At 44.1% G+C, this 20,802-nt stretch overlaps 1 long non-coding RNA gene and 1 pseudogene across 1 annotated transcript; one reads left to right on the top strand and one right to left on the bottom strand.

The window, feature by feature from the left end:
• Positions 1-258: 258 nt before the first annotated feature.
• The window catches only part of LOC127924389 (ryanodine receptor 2-like), a 140,053-nt pseudogene continuing 119,509 nt past the window's right edge, over positions 259-20,802 (bottom strand).
• Positions 1,948-4,383, top strand: LOC127924388 (uncharacterized). Its single transcript, XR_008117793.1, has 3 exons — positions 1,948-1,988; positions 2,689-2,770; positions 4,234-4,383. It is a non-coding gene; the product is annotated as an uncharacterized LOC127924388 (long non-coding RNA).

The raw sequence follows: 20,802 nt of genomic DNA on the forward strand, positions 1-20,802 counted from the left end.
TAGTGGGCCCAGTAGATCCTCTGTAGTGGGCCCATCAGCACCTCTGTAGTGGGCCCATTAAAGATGCCAAGGGTCCTATACAATTTTCTTTGGGCGGCTGTTGAGCTGTTTCAGCACCCTGGTCAACGCCCCCACCACCACCACCCCCCCACCCCCACCACCACCACCACCACCACCCCACCCCCACCACCACCCCCACCACCCCCACCTCCACCCCCCACCCCGCTGAAGCCCGGCTGCACACACAAACACACACACCTTTGGGTGACACACCTGCTGGATGCCGTAGGTCCAGCCCTGGCGTATGCGATCCCTGGCCCACACATTGTGAGCGTTCTCCGCCAGCTTGTCCACCATGGCCTCCTGGGTAGAGGCCAGCTTGATGTGCCCCAGGTCCATAGGAGCAGGCTTGTAGCCACTAGACAGCTCATAACTGGACCAGAGAGGACGCATGGACACATAGAGAGAGAGACAACATTAGTCTCGGGAGACGCTGTTGGATGGGAGAAAAATAGTTTGGCGTGAGAATGTTTACCCAACTGGTAAAGGACCAGGTTAAAACAGACACCCATCTGGTAAAGGACTAGGTTAAAACATTAAAACAGACACCCAACTGGTAAAGGACCAGGTTAAAACATTAAAACAGACACCCAACTGGTAAAGGACCAGGTTAAAACATTAAAACAGACACCAACTGGTTAGGATAAAACATTAAAACAGACACCCAACTGGTAAAGGACTAGGTTAAAACATTAAAACAGACACCCATCTGATAAAGGACCAGGATAAAACATTAAAACAGACACCCAACTGGTAAAGGACTAGGTTAAAACATTAAAACAGACACCCAACTGGTAAAGGACCAGGATAAAACAGACACCCAACTGGTAAAGGACAGGTTAAAACATTAAAACACCCATCTGATAAAGGACCAGGATAAAACATTAAAACAGACACCCAACTGGTAAAGGACCAGGTTAAAACATTAAAACAGACACCCAACTGGTAAAGGACCAGGTTAAAACATTAAAACAGACACCCATCTGGTAAAGGACTAGGATAAAACATTAAAACAGACACCCAACTGGTAAAGGACTAGGATAAAACATTAAAACAGACACCCAACTGGTAAAGGACTAGGTTAAAACATTAAAACAGACACCCAACTGGTAAAGGACTAGGTTAAAACATTAAAACAGACACCCAACTGGTAAAGGACTAGGATAAAACATTAAAACAGACACCCAACTGGTAAAGGACCAGGTTAAAACATTAAAACAGACACCCATCTGGTAAAGACACCCAACTGGTAAAGGACCAGGTTAAAAACATTAAAACAGACACCCAACTGGTAAAGGACTAGGTTAAAACATTAAAACAGACACCCATCTGGTAAAGGACCAGGTTAAAACATTAAAACAGACACCCATCTGATAAAAGACCAGGTTAAAACATTAAAACAGACACCCATCTGGTAAAAGACCAGGTTAAAACATTAAAACAGACACCCATCTGTAAAGGACTAGGTTAAAACATTAAAACAGACACCCATCTGGTAAAGGACTAGGATAAAACATTAAAACAGACACCCAACTGGTAAAGGACTAGGATAAAACATTAAAACAGACACCCATCTGGTAAAGGACCAGGTTAAAACATTAAAACAGACACCCATCTGGTAAAGGAGGTTAAAACATTAAAACAGACACCCATCTGGTAAAGGACTAGGTTAAAACAAAACTGGTAAAGGATTAAAACAGACACCCAACTGGTAAAGGACTAGGTTAAAACATTAAAACAGACACCCATCTGGTAAAGGACTAGGTTATAACATTAAAACAGACACCCATCTGGTAAAGGACTAGGTTAAAACATTAAAACAGACACCCAACTGGTAAAGGACTAGGTTAAAACATTAAAACAGACACCCATCTGGTAAAGGACTAGGATAAAACATTAAAACAGACACCCATCTGGTAAAGGACCAGGTTAAAACATTAAAACAGACACCCAACTGGTAAAGGACTAGGATAAAACATTAAAACAGACACCCATCTGGTAAAGGACTAGGTTAAAACATTAAAACAGACACCCAACTGGTAAAGGACTAGGTTAAAACATTAAAACAGACACCCATCTGGTAAAGGACTAGGTTAAAACATTAAAACAGACACCCATCTGGTAAAGGACTAGGTTAAAACATTAAAACAGACACCCATCTGGTAAAGGACTAGGTTAAAACATTAAAACAGACACCCAACTGGTAAAGGACTAGGTTAAAACATTAAAACAGACACCCATCTGGTAAAGGACTAGGTTAAAACATTAAAACAGACACCCATCTGGTAAAGGACTAGGTTAAAACATTAAAACAGACACCCAACTGGTAAAGGACTAGGTTAAAACATTAAAACAGACACCCAACTGGTAAGGACTAGGTTAAAACATTAAAACAGACACCCATCTAAAGGACTATTAAAACAGACACCCATCTGGTAAAGGACTAGGATAAAACATTAAAACAGACACCCATCTGGTAAAGGACTAGGTTAAAACATTAAAACAGACACCCATCTGGTAAAGGACTAGGTTAAAACATTAAAACAGACACCCATAAAACTGGTAAAGGACTAGGTTAAAACATTAAAACACTAGGTTAAAACAGACACCCATCTGGTAAAGGACCAGGTTAAAACATTAAAACAGACACCCATCTGGTAAAGGACTAGGTTAAAACATTAAAACAGACACCCATCTGGTAAAGGACTAGGTTAAAACATTAAAACAGACACCCATCTGGTAAAACATTAAAACAGACACCCATCTGGTAAAGGACTAGGTTAAAACATTAAAACAGACACCCATCTGATAAAGGACCAGGTTAAAACATTAAAACAGACACCCAACTGGTAAAGGACTAGGATAAAACATTAAAACAGACACCCATCTGGTAAAGGACTAGGTTAAAACATTAAAACAGACACCCATCTGGTAAAGGACTAGATAAAACATTAAAACAGACACCCATCTGGTAAGGACCAGGTTAAAACATTAAAACAGACACCCAACTGGTAAAGGATAAAACATTAAAACAGACACCCATCTGGTAAAGGACCAGGTTAAAACATTAAAACAGACACCCATCTGGTAAAGGACTAGGTTAAAACATTAAAACAGACACCCAACTGGTAAAGGACTAGGATAAAACATTAAAACAGACACCCATCTGGTAAAGGACTAGGATAAAACATTAAAACAGACACCCATCTGGTAAAGGACGAGGTTAAAACATTAAAACAGACACCCATCTGGTAAAGGACTAGGATAAAACATTAAAACAGACACCCAACTGGTAAAGGACTAGGATAAAACATTAAAACAGACACCCATCTGGTAAAGGACCAGGATAAAACATTAAAACAGACACCCATCTGGTAAAGGACTAGGATAAAACATTAAAACAGACACCCATCTGGTAAAGGACTAGGTTAAAACATTAAAACAGACACCCATCTGGTAAAGGACTAGGATAAAACATTAAAACAGACACCCATCTGGTAAAGGACTAGGATAAAACATTAAAACAGAACATCTGGTTAAAACATTAAAACAGACACCCTGGTAAAGGACTAGGATAAAACATTAAAACAGACACCCATCTGATAAAGGACTAGGTTATAACATTATAACAGACACCCATCTGATAAAGGACTAGGTTAAAACATTATAACAGACACCCATCTGATAAAGGACTAGGTTATAACATTAAAACAGACACCCATCTAAGAGCGTCTGCTAAATGACTTAAATGTAATGTAATGATAAAGGACCAGGATAAAACATTAAAACAGACACCCATCTGGTAAAGGACTAGGATAAAACATTAAAACAGACACCCATCTGATAAAGGACCAGGATATAACATTAAAACAGACACCCATCTGATAAAGGACCAGGATAAAACATTAAAACAGACACCCAACTGGTAAGGACGAGGTTAAAACATTAAAACAGACACCCAACTGGTAAAGGACTAGGATAAAACAGACACCCATCTGATAAAGGACGAGGTTAAAACATTAAAACAGACACCCAACTGATAAAGGACTAGGATAAAACATTAAAACAGACACCCATCTGGTAAAGGACAGGTTAAAACATTAAAACAGACACCCAACTGGTAAAGGACCAGGATAAAACATTAAAACAGACACCCATCTGGTAAAGGACTAGGTTATAACATTAAAACAGACACCCATCTGGTAAAGGACTAGGATAAAACATTAAAACAGACACCCATCTGGTAAAGGACTAGGATAAAACATTAAAACAGACACCCAACTGGTAAAGGACCAGGATAAAACATTAAAACAGACACCCAACTGGTAAAGGACTAGGATAAAACAGACACCCATCTGGTAAAGGACTAGGTTAAAACATTAAAACAGACACCCAACTGGTAAAGGACTAGGATAAAACATTAAAACAGACACCCATCTGATAAAGGACTAGGTTAAAACATTAAAACAGACACCCATCTGGTAAAGGACGAGGTTAAAACATTAAAACAGACACCCATCTGGTAAAGGACTAGGATAAAACATTAAAACAGACACCCAACTGGTAAAGGACGAGGTTAAAACATTAAAACAGACACCCATCTGGTAAAGGACTAGGATAAAACATTAAAACAGACACCCAACTGGTAAAGGACTAGGTTAAAACATTAAAACAGACACCCAACTGGTAAAGGACTAGGATAAAACATTAAAACAGACACCCATCTGGTAAAGGACTAGGTTAAAACATTAAAACAGACACCCATCTGGTAAAGGACTAGGTTAAAACATTAAAACAGACACCCATCTGGTAAAGGACTAGGATAAAACATTAAAACAGACACCCATCTGGTAAAGGACTAGGTTAAAACATTAAAACAGACACCCATCTGGTAAAGGACTAGGATAAAACATTAAAACAGACACCCATCTGGTAAAGGACTAGGTTATAACATTAAAACAGACACCCAACTGGTAAAGGACTAGGATAAAACATTAAAACAGACACCCAACTGGTAAAGGACTAGGATAAAACATTAAAACAGACACCCATCTGATAAAGGACTAGGTTAAAACATTAAAACAGACACCCATCTGGTAAAGGACTAGGATAAAACATTAAAACAGACACCCATCTGATAAAGGACTAGGATAAAACATTAAAACAGACACCCAACTGGTAAAGGACTAGGTTAAAACAGAAAAAGAGTCAAACTATGCACTTAAACTGAAATGTGTACCAGTACATCCAACACACTAGCAGTCATTGACATTGCACTTGGAGAACGTAAATAGCTATGAGCAGAGATGTCAATCTTAGCGACGAGCAGCAGAGGCTGGAGAACATACAGTAGGTGCTAACTGTTGTGTAATGAGATGGTACAGACCGACTGAAGTGAGGAGAGTGACTCACGTGGCGGAGAGCTTGAGGTTCTTCACCTTCTCCACAGCGTGCTCATCAGCCAGCCCCACGTGGCAACCCAGGGCCAAGAGAGTCCTTCAGACCAATCAGAAAGGACAGGTCAGCTTCACTAAGAGAGGGTGTGACTAGCTTCACACAAATCAAATCAAATTGTATTTGCCACATGCCCCCGAATACAACAGGTGTAGTAGACCTTACAGTGAAATGATGAATACAACAGGTGTAGTAGACCTTACAGTGAAATGCTGAATACAACAGGTGTAGCAACCCTCACAGTGAAATGCTGAATACAACAGGTGTAGTAGACCTTACAGTGAAATGCTGAATACAACAGGTGTAGCAACCCTCACAGTGAAATGCTGAATACAACAGGTGTAGTAGACCTTACAGTGAAATGCTGAATACAACAGGTGTAGGTAGACCTTACAGTGAAATGCTGAATACAACAGGTGTAGTAGACCTTACAGTGAAATGCTGAATACAACAGGTGTAGTAGACCTTACAGTGAAATGCTGAATACAACAGGTGTAGTAGACCTTACAGTGAAATGCTGAATACAACAGGTGTAGTAGACCTCACAGTGAAATGCTGAATACAACAGGTGTGGTAGACCTTACAGTGAAATGCTGAATACAACAGGTGTAGTAGACCTTACAGTGAAATGCTGAATACAACAGGTGTAGTAGACCTCACAGTGAAATTCTGAATACAACAGGTGTAGTAGACCTTACAGTGAAATGCTGAATACAACAGGTGTAGTAGACCTCACAGTGAAATGCTGAATACAACAGGTGTAGTAGACCTCACAGTGAAATTCTGAATACAACAGGTGTAGTAGACCTTACAGTGAAATGCTGAATACAACAGGTGTAGTAGACCTCACAGTGAAATGCTGAATACAACAGGTGTAGTAGACCTCACAGTGAAATTCTGAATACAACAGGTGTGGTAGACCTTACAGTGAAATGCTGAATACAACAGGTGTAGTAGACCTTACAGTGAAATGCTGAATACAACAGGTGTAGTAGACCTCACAGTGAAATTCTGAATACAACAGGTGTAGTAGACCTTACAGTGAAATGCTGAATACAACAGGTGTAGTAGACCTCACAGTGAAATGCTGAATACAACAGGTGTAGTAGACCTCACAGTGAAATGCTGAATACAACAGGTGTAGTAGACCTTACAGTGAAATGCTGAATACAACAGGTGTAGTAGACCTCACAGTGAAATGCTGAATACAACAGGTGTAGTAGACCTCACAGTGAAATGTTGAATACAACAGGTGTAGTAGACCTTACAGTGAAATGCTGAATACAACAGGTGTAGTAGACCTCACAGTGAAATGCTGAATACAACAGGTGTAGTAGACCTTACAGTGAAATGCTGAATACAAAAGCAACATTAAAATAACAAGCGAGGCTATATACAGGGGGTACTGGTACAGAGTCAATGTGGAGGCTATATACAGGGGGTACCGGTACAGAGTCAATGTGGAGGCTATATACAGGGGGTACCGGTACAGAGTCAATGTGGAGGCTATATACAGGGGGTACTGGTACAGAGTCAATGTGGAGGCTATATACAGGGGGTACTGGTACAGAGTCAATGTGGAGGCTATATACAGGGGGTACCGGTACAGAGTCAATGTGGAGGCTATATACAGGGGGTACCGGTACAGAGTCAATGTGGAGGCTATATACAGGGGTACCGGTACAGAGTCAATGTGGAGGCTATATACAGGGGTACTGGTACAGAGTCAATGTGGAGGCTATATACAGGGGTACCGGTACAGAGTCAATGTGGAGGCTATATACAGGGGATACCGGTACAGAGTCAATGTGGAGGCTATATACAGGGGTACCGGTACAGAGTCAATGTGCGGGGGCATCGGTTAGTCATATGTACATGTAGGTAGAGTTATGCATAGATAATAAACCGTGAGTAGCAGCAGCGTAGAAGGGGGTGCAAATAGTCTGGGTGGCCATTTGATTAGCTGTTCAGGAGTGTTATGGCTTGGGGGGTAGAAGCTGTTGAGAAGCCTCTTGGACCTAGACTTGGCGCTCCGGTACTGCTTGCCGTGCGGTAGCAGAGAGAACAGTCTATGACTAGTGTGGCTAGACTCTCTGACAATCTTTAGGGCCTTTCTCTGTCACCGCCTGGTATAGAGGTCCTGGATGGCAGGAAGCTTGGCCCCAGGGACGTACTGGGCCGCACTACCCTCTGTGGTGCCTTCCCCTGACACCGCCTGGTATAGAGGTCCTGGATGGCAGGAAGCTTGGCCCCAGTGATGTACTGGGCCGTACTACCCTCTGTGGTGCCTTCCCCTGACACCGCCTGGTATAGAGGTCCTGGATGGCAGGAAGCTTGGCCCCAGTGATGTACTGGGCCGTACTACCCTCTGTGGTGCCTTCCTCTGACACCGCCTGGTATAGAGGTCCTGGATGGCAGGAAGCTTGGCCCCAGTGATGTACTGGGCCGTACTCACTACCCTCTGTAGCAGCTTGCAGAAACCAAGCAGTTGCCATACCAGGCGGTGATGCAACCAGTCAGGATGCTCTCGATGGTGCAGCTGTAGGACCTTTAGATGATCTGAGGACCCATGCCAAATCTTTTCAGTCTCCTGGGGGAGAATAGGCTTTGTCGTGCCCTCTTTACGACTGTCTTGTTGTGTTTGGGGCATGATAGTGCATGATAGGGGCAGAACGACAGAGTTGTACCTTGTCAGCTCGGGTATTCAATCCAGCAACCTTTCGGTTACTGGCCCAACGCTCTAACCACTAGGCTACCTGCCACCCCGATGAAAATGGGGGGAGTGCTCCACAATCATCTCCTTTGTATTGATCACGTTGAGGGAGTGGTTGTTGTCCTGGCAACACACGGTCTCTGACGGCCACCGTATAGGCTGTCTCATCGTTGTCTGTGATCAGGCCTACAGTATCACTGTTGTGTCATCGTTGTCAGGCCTACAGTACCACTGTTGTGTCATCGTTGTCAGGCCTACAGTACCACTGTTGTGTCATCGTTGTCAGGCCTACAGTATCACTGTTGTCTCATCGTTGTCAGGCCTACAGTACCACTGTTGTGTCATCGTTGTCAGGCCTACAGTATCACTGTTGTGTCATCGTTGTCAGGCCTACAGTATCACTGTTGTGTCATCGTTGTCAGGCCTACAGTCCCACTGTTGTCTCATCGTTGTCAGGCCTACAGTACCACTGTTGTCTCATCGTTGTCAGGCCTACAGTCCCACTGTTGTGTCATCGTTGTCAGGCCTACAGTATCACTGTTGTGTCATCGTTGTCAGGCCTACAGTACCACTGTTGTGTCATCGTTGTCAGGCCTACAGTATCACTGTTGTGTCATCGTTGTCAGGCCTACAGTACCACTGTTGTGTCATCGTTGTCAGGCCTACAGTATCACTGTTGTGTCATCGTTGTCAGGCCTACAGTCCCACTGTTGTGTCATCGTTGTCAGGCCTACAGTATCACTGTTGTGTCATCGTTGTCAGGCCTACAGTACCACTGTTGTGTCATCGTTGTCAGGCCTACAGTATCACTGTTGTGTCATCGTTGTCAGGCCTACAGTACCACTGTTGTGTCATCGTTGTCAGGCCTACAGTATCACTGTTGTGTCATCGTTGTCAGGCCTACAGTATCACTGTTGTGTCATCGTTGTCAGGCCTACAGTCCCACTGTTGTGTCATCGTTGTCAGGCCTACAGTCCCACTGTTGTCTCATCGTTAGCACAATGTTAGCAAATGATAAGCTAACGCCTCGTTAGTCTTGCGACAAAAGAAAGCACGGCTCTCGACTGATAAGCAGTGAAGGACATTGGGTGTAGTCAACGCAGCAGGGTAGTGGGTTGAAACGAGACAGCGACAAGTAATTCCACCCTTCCAGGGACCTTGATACAGACAGGAAACTGTTGAGCGTGAAAAACCCAGCTGCGTTGCAGTTCTTGACACAAACCGGTGCGCCTGGCACCTACTACCAAACCCCGTTCAAAGGCACTTAAATAGTTTGTCTACTGAATGGCACAAATACATAATCAATGTCTTAATCCTTCTTTAACCCGTCTCCTCCCCTTCATCTACATGTCTCCTCCCCTTCATCTACATGTCTCCTCCCCTTCATCGACATGTCTCCTCCCCTTCATCTACATGTCTACTCCCCTTCATCTACATGTCCCCTCCCCTTCATCTACATGTCTCCTCCCCTTCATCTACATGTCTCCTCCCCTTCATCTACATGTCTCCTCCCCTTCATCTACATGTCTAATCCCCTTCATCTACACTGATTGAAGTGGTTTTACAAGTGACATCAATAAGGGATCATGGCTTTCACCTGGATTCACCTGGTCACAGAAAGAGCAGGTGTTCCTAATGTTTTGTACACTCAGTGTATGGTACTTGGTGTGTCTGTCAGATCTGATGGTGAGAGTCCAGTATGAATAATTCACCTGGTCACAGAAAGAGCAGGTGTTCCTAATGTTTTGTACACTCAGTGTATGGTACTTGGTGTGTCTGTCTGATCTGAGGGCTCCATGAGAGTCCAGTATGAATAATTCACCTGGTCACAGAAAGAGCAGGTGTTCCTAATGTTTTGTACACTCAGTGTATGGTACTTGGTGTGTCTGTCAGATCTGATGGTGAGAGTCCAGTATGAATAATTCACCTGGTCACAGAAAGAGCAGGTGTTCCTAATGTTTGTACACTCAGTGTATGGTACTTGGTGTGTCTGTCAGATCTGATGGTGAGAGTCCAGTATGAATAATTCACCTGGTCACAGAAAGAGCAGGTGTTCCTAATGTTTTGTACACTCAGTGTATGGTACTTGGTGTGTCTGTCAGATCTGATGGTGAGAGTCCAGTATGAATAATTCACCTGGTCACAGAAAGAGCAGGTGTTCCTAATGTTTTGTACACTCAGTGTATGGTACTTGGTGTGTCTGTCAGATCTGATGGTGAGAGTCCAGTATGAATAATTCACCTGGTCACAGAAAGAGCAGGTGTTCCTAATGTTTTGTACACTCAGTGTATGGTACTTGGTGTGTCTGTCAGATCTGATGGTGAGAGTCCAGTATGAATAATTCACCTGGTCACAGAAAGAGCAGGTGTTCCTAATGTTTTGTACACTCAGTGTATGGTACTTGGTGTGTCTGTCAGATCTGATGGTGAGAGTCCCATATGAATAATTCACCTGGTCACAGAAAGAGCAGGTGTTCCTAATGTTTTGTATACTCAGTGTATGGTACTTGGTGTGTCTGTCAGATCTGATGGTGAGAGTCCAGTATGAATAATTCACCTGGTCACAGAAAGAGCAGGTGTTCCTAATGTTTTGTACACTCAGTGTATGGTACTTGGTGTGTCTGTCAGATCTGATGGTGAGAGTCCAGTATGAATAATTCACCTGGTCACAGAAAGAGCAGGTGTTCCTAATGTTTTGTACACTCAGTGTATGGTACTTGGTGTGTCTGTCAGATCTGATGGTGAGAGTCCAGTATGAATAATTCACCTGGTCACAGAAAGAGCAGGTGTTCCTAATGTTTTGTACACTCAGTGTATGGTACTTGGTGTGTCTGTCAGATCTGATGGTGAGAGTCCCATATGAATAATTCACCTGGTCACAGAAAGAGCAGGTGTTCCTAATGTTTTGTACACTCAGTGTATGGTACTTGGTGTGTCTGTCAGATCTGATGGCTCCATGAGAGTCCAGTATGAATAATTCACCTGGTCACAGAAAGAGCAGGTGTTCCTAATGTTTTGTACACTCAGTGTATGGTACTTGGTGTGTCTGTCAGATCTGATGGTGAGAGTCCAGTATGAATAATTCACCTGGTCACAGAAAGAGCAGGTGTTCCTAATGTTTTGTACACTCAGTGTATGGTACTTGGTGTGTCTGTCAGATCTGATGGCTCCATGCGAGTCCCGTATGAATAATTCACCTGGTCACAGAAAGAGCAGGTGTTCCTAATGTTTTGTACACTCAGTGTATGGTACTTGGTGTGTCTGTCAGATCTGATGGCTCCATGCGAGTCCCGTATGAATAATTCACCTGGTCACAGAAAGAGCAGGTGTTCCTAATGTTTTGTACACTCAGTGTATGGTACTTGGTGTGTCTGTCAGATCTTCGTTCTCCATGAGAGTCCAGTATGAATAATTCACCTGGTCACAGAAAGAGCAGGTGTTCCTAATGTTTTGTACACTCAGTGTATGGTACTTGGTGTGTCTGTCTGATCTGAGGGCTCCATGAGAGTCCAGTATGAATAATTCACCTGGTCACAGAAAGAGCAGGTGTTCCTAATGTTTTGTACACTCAGTGTATGGTACTTGGTGTGTCTGTCAGATCTGATGGTGAGAGGCCAGTATGAATAATTCACCTGGTCACAGAAAGAGCAGGTGTTCCTAATGTTGCGTACACTCAGTGTATGGTACTTGGTGTGTCTGTCTGATCTGAGGGCTCCATGAGAGTCCAGTATGAATAATTCACCTGGTCACAGAAAGAGCAGGTGTTCCTAATGTTTTGTACACTCAGTGTATGGTACTTGGTGTGTCTGTCAGATCTGATGGTGAGAGTCCCATATGAATAATTCACCTGGTCACAGAAAGAGCAGGTGTTCCTAATGTTTTGTACACTCAGTGTATGGTACTTGGTGTGTCTGTCAGATCTGATGGCTCCATGAGAGTCCAGTATGAATAATTCACCTGGTCACAGAAAGAGCAGGTGTTCCTAATGTTTTGTACACTCAGTGTATGGTACTTGGTGTGTCTGTCAGATCTGATGGTGAGAGTCCAGTATGAATAATTCACCTGGTCACAGAAAGAGCAGGTGTTCCTAATGTTTTGTACACTCAGTGTATGGTACTTGGTGTGTCTGTCAGATCTGATGGCTCCATGCGAGTCCCGTATGAATAATTCACCTGGTCACAGAAAGAGCAGGTGTTCCTAATGTTTTGTACACTCAGTGTATGGTACTTGGTGTGTCTGTCAGATCTGATGGCTCCATGCGAGTCCCGTATGAATAATTCACCTGGTCACAGAAAGAGCAGGTGTTCCTAATGTTTTGTACACTCAGTGTATGGTACTTGGTGTGTCTGTCAGATCTTCGTTCTCCATGAGAGTCCAGTATGAATAATTCACCTGGTCACAGAAAGAGCAGGTGTTCCTAATGTTTTGTACACTCAGTGTATGGTACTTGGTGTGTCTGTCTGATCTGAGGGCTCCATGAGAGTCCAGTATGAATAATTCACCTGGTCACAGAAAGAGCAGGTGTTCCTAATGTTTTGTACACTCAGTGTATGGTACTTGGTGTGTCTGTCAGATCTGATGGTGAGAGGCCAGTATGAATAATTCACCTGGTCACAGAAAGAGCAGGTGTTCCTAATGTTGCGTACACTCAGTGTATGGTACTTGGTGTGTCTGTCTGATCTGAGGGCTCCATGAGAGTCCAGTATGAATAATTCACCTGGTCACAGAAAGAGCAGGTGTTCCTAATGTTTTGTACACTCAGTGTATGGTACTTGGTGTGTCTGTCAGATCTGATGGTGAGAGGCCAGTATGAATAATTCACCTGGTCACAGAAAGAGCAGGTGTTCCTAATGTTTTGTACACTCAGTGTATGGTACTTGGTGTGTCTGTCTGATCTGAGGGCTCCATGAGAGTCCAGTATGAATAATTCACCTGGTCACAGAAAGAGCAGGTGTTCCTAATGTTTTGTACACTCAGTGTATGGTACTTGGTGTGTCTGTCTGATCTGAGGGCTCCATGAGAGTCCAGTATGAATAATTAACCTGGTCACAGAAAGAGCAGGTGTTCCTAATGTTTTGTACACTCAGTGTATGGTACTTGGTGTGTCTGTCTGATCTGAGGGCTCCATGAGAGTCCAGTATGAATACCAGTATGAATAATTCACCTGGTCACAGAAAGAGCAGGTGTTCCTAATGTTTTGTACACTCAGTGTATGGTACTTGGTGTGTCTGTCAGATCTGATGGTGAGAGTCCAGTATGAATAATTCACCTGGTCACAGAAAGAGCAGGTGTTCCTAATGTTTTGTACACTCAGTGTATGGTACTTGGTGTGTCTGTCAGATCTGATGGTGAGAGTCCAGTATGAATAATTCACCTGGTCACAGAAAGAGCAGGTGTTCCTAATGTTTTGTACACTCAGTGTATGGTACTTGGTGTGTCTGTCAGATCTGATGGTGAGAGTCCCGTATGAATAATTCACCTGGTCACAGAAAGAGCAGGTGTTCCTAATGTTTTGTACACTCAGTGTATGGTACTTGGTGTGTCTGTCTGATCTGATGGTGAGAGTCCAGTATGAATAATTCACCTGGTCACAGAAAGAGCAGGTGTTCCTAATGTTTTGTACACTCAGTGTATGGTACTTGGTGTGTCTGTCTGATCTGAGGGCTCCATGAGAGTCCAGTATGAATAATTAACCTGGTCACAGAAAGAGCAGGTGTTCCTAATGTTTTGTACACTCAGTGTATGGTACTTGGTGTGTCTGTCTGATCTGAGGGCTCCATGAGAGTCCAGTATGAATAATTCACCTGGTCACAGAAAGAGCAGGTGTTCCTAATGTTTTGTACACTCAGTGTATGGTACTTGGTGTGTCTGTCTGATCTGAGGGCTCCATGAGAGTCCAGTATGAATAATTCACCTGGTCACAGAAAGAGCAGGTGTTCCTAATGTTTTGTACACTCAGTGTATGGTACTTGGTGTGTCTGTCTGATCTGAGGGCTCCATGAGAGTCCCGTATGAATAATTCACCTGGTCACAGAAAGAGCAGGTGTTCCTAATGTTTTGTACACTCAGTGTATGGTACTTGGTGTGTCTGTCTGATCTGAGGGCTCCATGAGAGTCCAGTATGAATAATTCACCTGGTCACAGAAAGAGCAGGTGTTCCTAATGTTTTGTACACTCAGTGTATGGTACTTGGTGTGTCTGTCTGATCTGATGGTGAGAGTCCAGTATGAATAATTCACCTGGTCACAGAAAGAGCAGGTGTTCCTAATGTTTTGTACACTCAGTGTATGGTACTTGGTGTGTCTGTCAGATCTGATGGTGAGAGTCCAGTATGAATAATTCACCTGGTCACAGAAAGAGCAGGTGTTCCTAATGTTTTGTACACTCAGTGTATGGTACTTGGTGTGTCTGTCAGATCTGATGGTGAGAGTCCCGTATGAATAATTCACCTGGTCACAGAAAGAGCAGGTGTTCCTAATGTTTTGTACACTCAGTGTATGGTACTTGGTGTGTCTGTCAGATCTGATGGTGAGAGTCCAGTATGAATAATTCACCTGGTCACAGAAAGAGCAGGTGTTCCTAATGTTTTGTACACTCAGTGTATGGTACTTGGTGTGTCTGTCAGATCTGATGGTGAGAGTCCAGTATGAATAATTCACCTGGTCACAGAAAGAGCAGGTGTTCCTAATGTTTTGTACACTCAGTGTATGGTACTTGGTGTGTCTGTCAGATCTGATGGTGAGAGTCCCGTATGAATAATTCACCTGGTCACAGAAAGAGCAGGTGTTCCTAATGTTTTGTACACTCAGTGTATGGTACTTGGTGTGTCTGTCTGATCTGATGGTGAGAGTCCAGTATGAATAATTCACCTGGTCACAGAAAGAGCAGGTGTTCCTAATGTTTTGTACACTCAGTGTATGGTACTTGGTGTGTCTGTCTGATCTGAGGGCTCCATGAGAGTCCAGTATGAATAATTAACCTGGTCACAGAAAGAGCAGGTGTTCCTAATGTTTTGTACACTCAGTGTATGGTACTTGGTGTGTCTGTCTGATCTGAGGGCTCCATGAGAGTCCAGTATGAATAATTCACCTGGTCACAGAAAGAGCAGGTGTTCCTAATGTTTTGTACACTCAGTGTATGGTACTTGGTGTGTCTGTCTGATCTGAGGGCTCCATGAGAGTCCAGTATGAATAATTCACCTGGTCACAGAAAGAGCAGGTGTTCCTAATGTTTTGTACACTCAGTGTATGGTACTTGGTGTGTCTGTCTGATCTGAGGGCTCCATGAGAGTCCCGTATGAATAATTCACCTGGTCACAGAAAGAGCAGGTGTTCCTAATGTTTTGTACACTCAGTGTATGGTACTTGGTGTGTCTGTCTGATCTGAGGGCTCCATGAGAGTCCAGTATGAATAATTCACCTGGTCACAGAAAGAGCAGGTGTTCCTAATGTTTTGTACACTCAGTGTATGGTACTTGGTGTGTCTGTCTGATCTGATGGTGAGAGTCCAGTATGAATAATTCACCTGGTCACAGAAAGAGCAGGTGTTCCTAATGTTTTGTACACTCAGTGTATGGTACTTGGTGTGTCTGTCAGATCTGATGGTGAGAGTCCAGTATGAATAATTCACCTGGTCACAGAAAGAGCAGGTGTTCCTAATGTTTTGTACACTCAGTGTATGGTACTTGGTGTGTCTGTCAGATCTGATGGTGAGAGTCCCGTATGAATAATTCACCTGGTCACAGAAAGAGCAGGTGTTCCTAATGTTTTGTACACTCAGTGTATGGTACTTGGTGTGTCTGTCAGATCTGATGGTGAGAGTCCAGTATGAATAATTCACCTGGTCACAGAAAGAGCAGGTGTTCCTAATGTTTTGTACACTCAGTGTATGGTACTTGGTGTGTCTGTCAGATCTGATGGTGAGAGTCCAGTATGAATAATTCACCTGGTCACAGAAAGAGCAGGTGTTCTAATGTTTTGTACACTCAGTGTATGGTACTTGGTGTGTCTGTCAGATCTGATGGTGAGAGTCCAGTATGAATAATTCACCTGGTCACAGAAAGAGCAGGTGTTCCTAATGTTTTGTACACTCAGTGTATGGTACTTGGTGTGTCTGTCAGATCTGATGGTGAGAGTCCCATATAAACTCCAGTGTTTAATCCCTGCTGTGAACACTACTGAATACTGAATGACTTAATAGTTTACAACAAGGAGACCCCGGTGGCCCGTTCTGTTCCAGTCCCTCCTTGCCTCAAGCTGTGTCCCAAATGGAACTCGATTCCCTTTATAGCACCCTACTTTTGACCAGGGCACATAGGGCTCTATTTTAAAAGTAGTGCATGATGTAGGGAATATGTTGCCATTGAGCACACACACACACTCTCCATTATAATCCACTAAGTTTAATTAAAATAAATGCTCCCCAGCCGTGCTTGCATCCCAAATGGGACCCTTTTCTGTACATAGTGCACTACTTTTTACCAAATTCCTATGGATCCTGGTCAAAAGTAGTGTACTATATAGGAATAGGGCTGTAGTATAAAGTAGTGCACTACATAGGGAATAGGGCTGTAGTATAAAGTAGTACACTATATAGGGAATAGGGCTGTAGTATAGAGTAGTGTACTATATAGGGAATAGGGCTATAGTATAAAGTAGTGCACTATATAGGGAATAGGGCTGTAGTATAGAGTAGTGCACTATATAGGGAATAGGGCTATAGTATAAAGTAGTGCACTATATAGGGAATAGGGCTATAGTATAAAGTAGTGCACTATATAGGGAATAAGGTACCATTTGGGACATTGATGTGTCTGAGATTCAGGTCACGGAATTAATTTCTGCATTTAGATGGCACTCCGTCTGTCTTCACCTCTCTCTCTCTCTCTCTCTCTCTCTCTCTCTCTCTCTCTCTCTCTCTCTCTCTCTCTCTCTCTCTCTCTCTCTCTCTCTCTCTCTCTCTCTCTCTCTCTCTCTCTCTCTCTCTCTCTCTCTCTCTCTCTCTCTCTCTCTCTCTCTCTCTCTCTCTCCCTCCCTCCCTCCCTCCTTCTCATCTCCAGGAAATATGCAATTAATTAAAACTAACAAAGTTGTCCCGCCAGGCGTTTTAAATTACTCCTGGAAGTCAAATCGGCGGTTTCTTGCTGAGAGAGAAGTAGTCTAACGGGTGTGATATTCAGTTCATGGAGAGCTGAACCAGGTATTGAAAATCCCATCTCCTGACAAAAAGTTAATTGATCATAGAAATGGGTAAGAGACGAACACAAAGAATGACACCACTCTGTGATGATGTAGGGATCAAGAGAACATGGGACATGTTTTGAAAAATCATAAACTGACTGCAATATAGTTCAAATGTATGTTTGTTCTACAGAAATCCACCCATCAGACCATTCCTCCATTCCATTACATGTTCTGTCTGTGTCATTTGGGTCATATGCCAAAACCAGCAGGAACAGTCTGGATAGTTTCAACTAGGGATTGTACCCAGCAGCAACAGTATCCAGGGTGGTAACTAGGGATTGTACCCAGCAGGAACAGTATCCAGGGTGGTAACTAGGGATTGTACCCAGCAGGAACAGTATGTAGGGTGATAACTAGGGATTGTACCCAACAGGAACAGTCTGGATAGTTTCAACTAGGGATTGTACCCAACAGGAACAGTATCCAGGGTGGTAACTAGGATTGTACCCAGCAGGAACAGTATGCAATGTGGTAACTAGGGATTGTACCCAGCAGGAACAGTATCCAGGGTGGTAACTAGGGGTTGTACCCAGCAGGAACAGTATGCAGGGTGGTAACTAGGGATTGTACCCAACAGGAACAGTCTGGATAGTTTCAACTAGGGATTGTACCCAACAGGAACAGTATCCAGGGTGGTAACTAGGGATTGTACCCAGCAGGAACAGTATGCAATGTGGTAACTAGGGATTGTACCCAGCAGGAACAGTATCCAGGGTGGTAACTAGGGATTGTACCCAGCAGGAACAGTATCCAGGGTGGTAACTAGGGATTGTACCCAGCAGGAACAGTATGCAATGTGGTAACTAGGGATTGTACCCAGCAGGAACAGTATCCAGGGTGGTAACTAGGGTTGTACCCAGCAGGAACAGTATGCAATGTGGTAACTAGGGATTGTACCCAGCAGGCACAGTATCCAGGGTGGTAACTAGGGATTGTACCCAGCAGGAACAGTATGCAATGTGGTAACTAGGGATTGTACCCAGCAGGAACAGTATCCAGGGTGGTAACTAGGGATTGTACCCAGCAGGAACAGTATGCAATGTGGTAACTAGGGATTGTACCCAGCAGGAACAGTATCCAGGGTGGTAACTAGGGATTGTACCCAGCAGGAACAGTATCCAGGGTGGTAACTAGGGATTGTACCCAGCAGGAACAGTATCCAGGGTGGTAACTAGGGATTGTACCCAGCAGGAACAGTATGCAATGTGGTAACTAGGGATTGTACCCAGCAGGAACAGTATCCAGGGTGGTAACTAGGGGTTGTACCCAGCAGGAACAGTATGCAATGTGGTAACTAGGGATTGTACCCAGCAGGCACAGTATCCAGGGTGGTAACTAGGGATTGTACCCAGCAGGAACAGTATCCAGGGTGGTAACTAGGGATTGTACCCAGCAGTAACAGTATCCAGGGTGGTAACTAGGATTGTACCCAGCAGGAACAGTATCCAGGGTGGTAACTAGGGATTGTACCCAGCAGGAACAGTATCCAGGGTGGTAACTAGGGATTGTACCCAGCAGGAACAGTATCCAGGGTGGTAACTAGGGATTGTACCCAGCAGGAACAGTATCCAGGGTGGTAACTAGGGATTGTACCCAGCAGGAACAGCATCCAGGTGGTAACTAGGGATTGTACCCAGCAGCAACAGTATCCAGGGTGGTAACTAGGGATTGTACCCAGCAGGAACAGTATCCAGGGTGGTAACTAGGGATTGTACCCAACAGGAACAGTCTGGATAGTTTCAACTAGGGATTGTACCCAACAGGAACAGTATCCAGGGTGGTAACTAGGGATTGTACCCAGCAGGAACAGTATCCAGGGTGGTAACTAGGGATTGTACCCAACAGGAACAGTATCCAGGGTGGTAACTAGGGATTGTACCCAACAGGAACAGTCTGGATAGTTTCAACTAGGGATTGTACCCAGCAGGAACAGTATCCAGGGTGGTAACTAGGATTGTACCCAGCAGGAACAGTATGCAATGTGGTAACTAGGGATTGTACCCAGCAGGAACAGTATCCAGGGTGGTAACTAGGGATTGTACCCAGCAGGAACAGTATGCAATGTGGTAACTAGGGACTGTACCCAGCAGGAACAGTATCCAGGGTGGTAACTAGGGATTGTACCCAACAGGAACAGTATCCAGGGTGGTAACTAGGGATTGTACCCAGCAGGAACAGTATCCAGGGTGGTAACTAGGGATTGTACCCAGCAGGAACAGTATCCAGGGTGGTAACTAGGGATTGTACCCAGCAGGAACAGTATCCAGGGTGGTAACTAGGGATTGTACCCAGCAGGAACAGTATCCAGGGTGGTAACTAGGGATTGTACCCAGCAGGAACAGTATGCAGGGTGGTAACTAGGGATTGTACCCAGCAGGAACAGTATCCAGGGTGGTAACTAGGGATTGTACCCAGCAGGAACAGTATCCAGGGTGGTAACTAGGGATTGTACCCAGCAGGAACAGTATCCAGGGTGGTAACTAGGGATTGTACCCAGCAGGAACAGTATCCAGGGTGGTAACTAGGGATTGTACCCAGCAGGAACAGCATCCAGGTGGTAACTAGGGATTGTACCCAGCAGCAACAGTATCCAGGGTGGTAACTAGGGATTGTACCCAGCAGGAACAGTATCCAGGGTGGTAACTAGGGATTGTACCCAACAGGAACAGCATCCAGGTGGTAACTAGGGATTGTACCCAGCAGCAACAGTATCCAGGGTGGTAACTAGGGATTATACCGAGCAGCAATAGTATCCAGGGTGGAAACTTACTTGAGAGTCTCCAGAGACATCTGTAGGTTGTAGCTCCTCTCCTGCTCAGGCAGCTTGGAGAACTCCACCAGACAAGGATGCTGCCGTTTGTTATCGTCCCGTACCTGCAACACAACACCATTATCTGTTGTTGTCTCGTACCTGGAACACAACAGCATTATCTGTTGTTGTCACGAACATGCAACACAACAGCATTATCTGTTGTTGTCACGAACCTGGAACACAACGGCATTATCTGTTGATGTCCCGAACCTGGAACACAAAAGCATTATCTGTTGCCGTCCCGAACCTGGAACACAACAGCATTATCTGTTGTCGTCCCGAACCTGGAACACAACATCATTATCTGTTGTCGTCCCGAACCTGGAACACAACAGCATTATCTGTTATCGTCCCGTACCTGCAACACAACACCATTATCTGTTGTTGTCTCGTACCTGGAACACAACAGCATTATCTGTTGTTGTCACAAACCTGGAACACAACAGCATTATCTGTTGTTGTCCCGTACCAGGGACATGTTGACTGTCAGTGGTAGAGGATAACCAACATAGCTCCAGGACT

Source organism: Oncorhynchus keta, unplaced genomic scaffold (assembly GCF_023373465.1).
Source record: "Oncorhynchus keta strain PuntledgeMale-10-30-2019 unplaced genomic scaffold, Oket_V2 Un_contig_3986_pilon_pilon, whole genome shotgun sequence".
Classification (NCBI taxonomy): domain Eukaryota; kingdom Metazoa; phylum Chordata; class Actinopteri; order Salmoniformes; family Salmonidae; genus Oncorhynchus; species Oncorhynchus keta.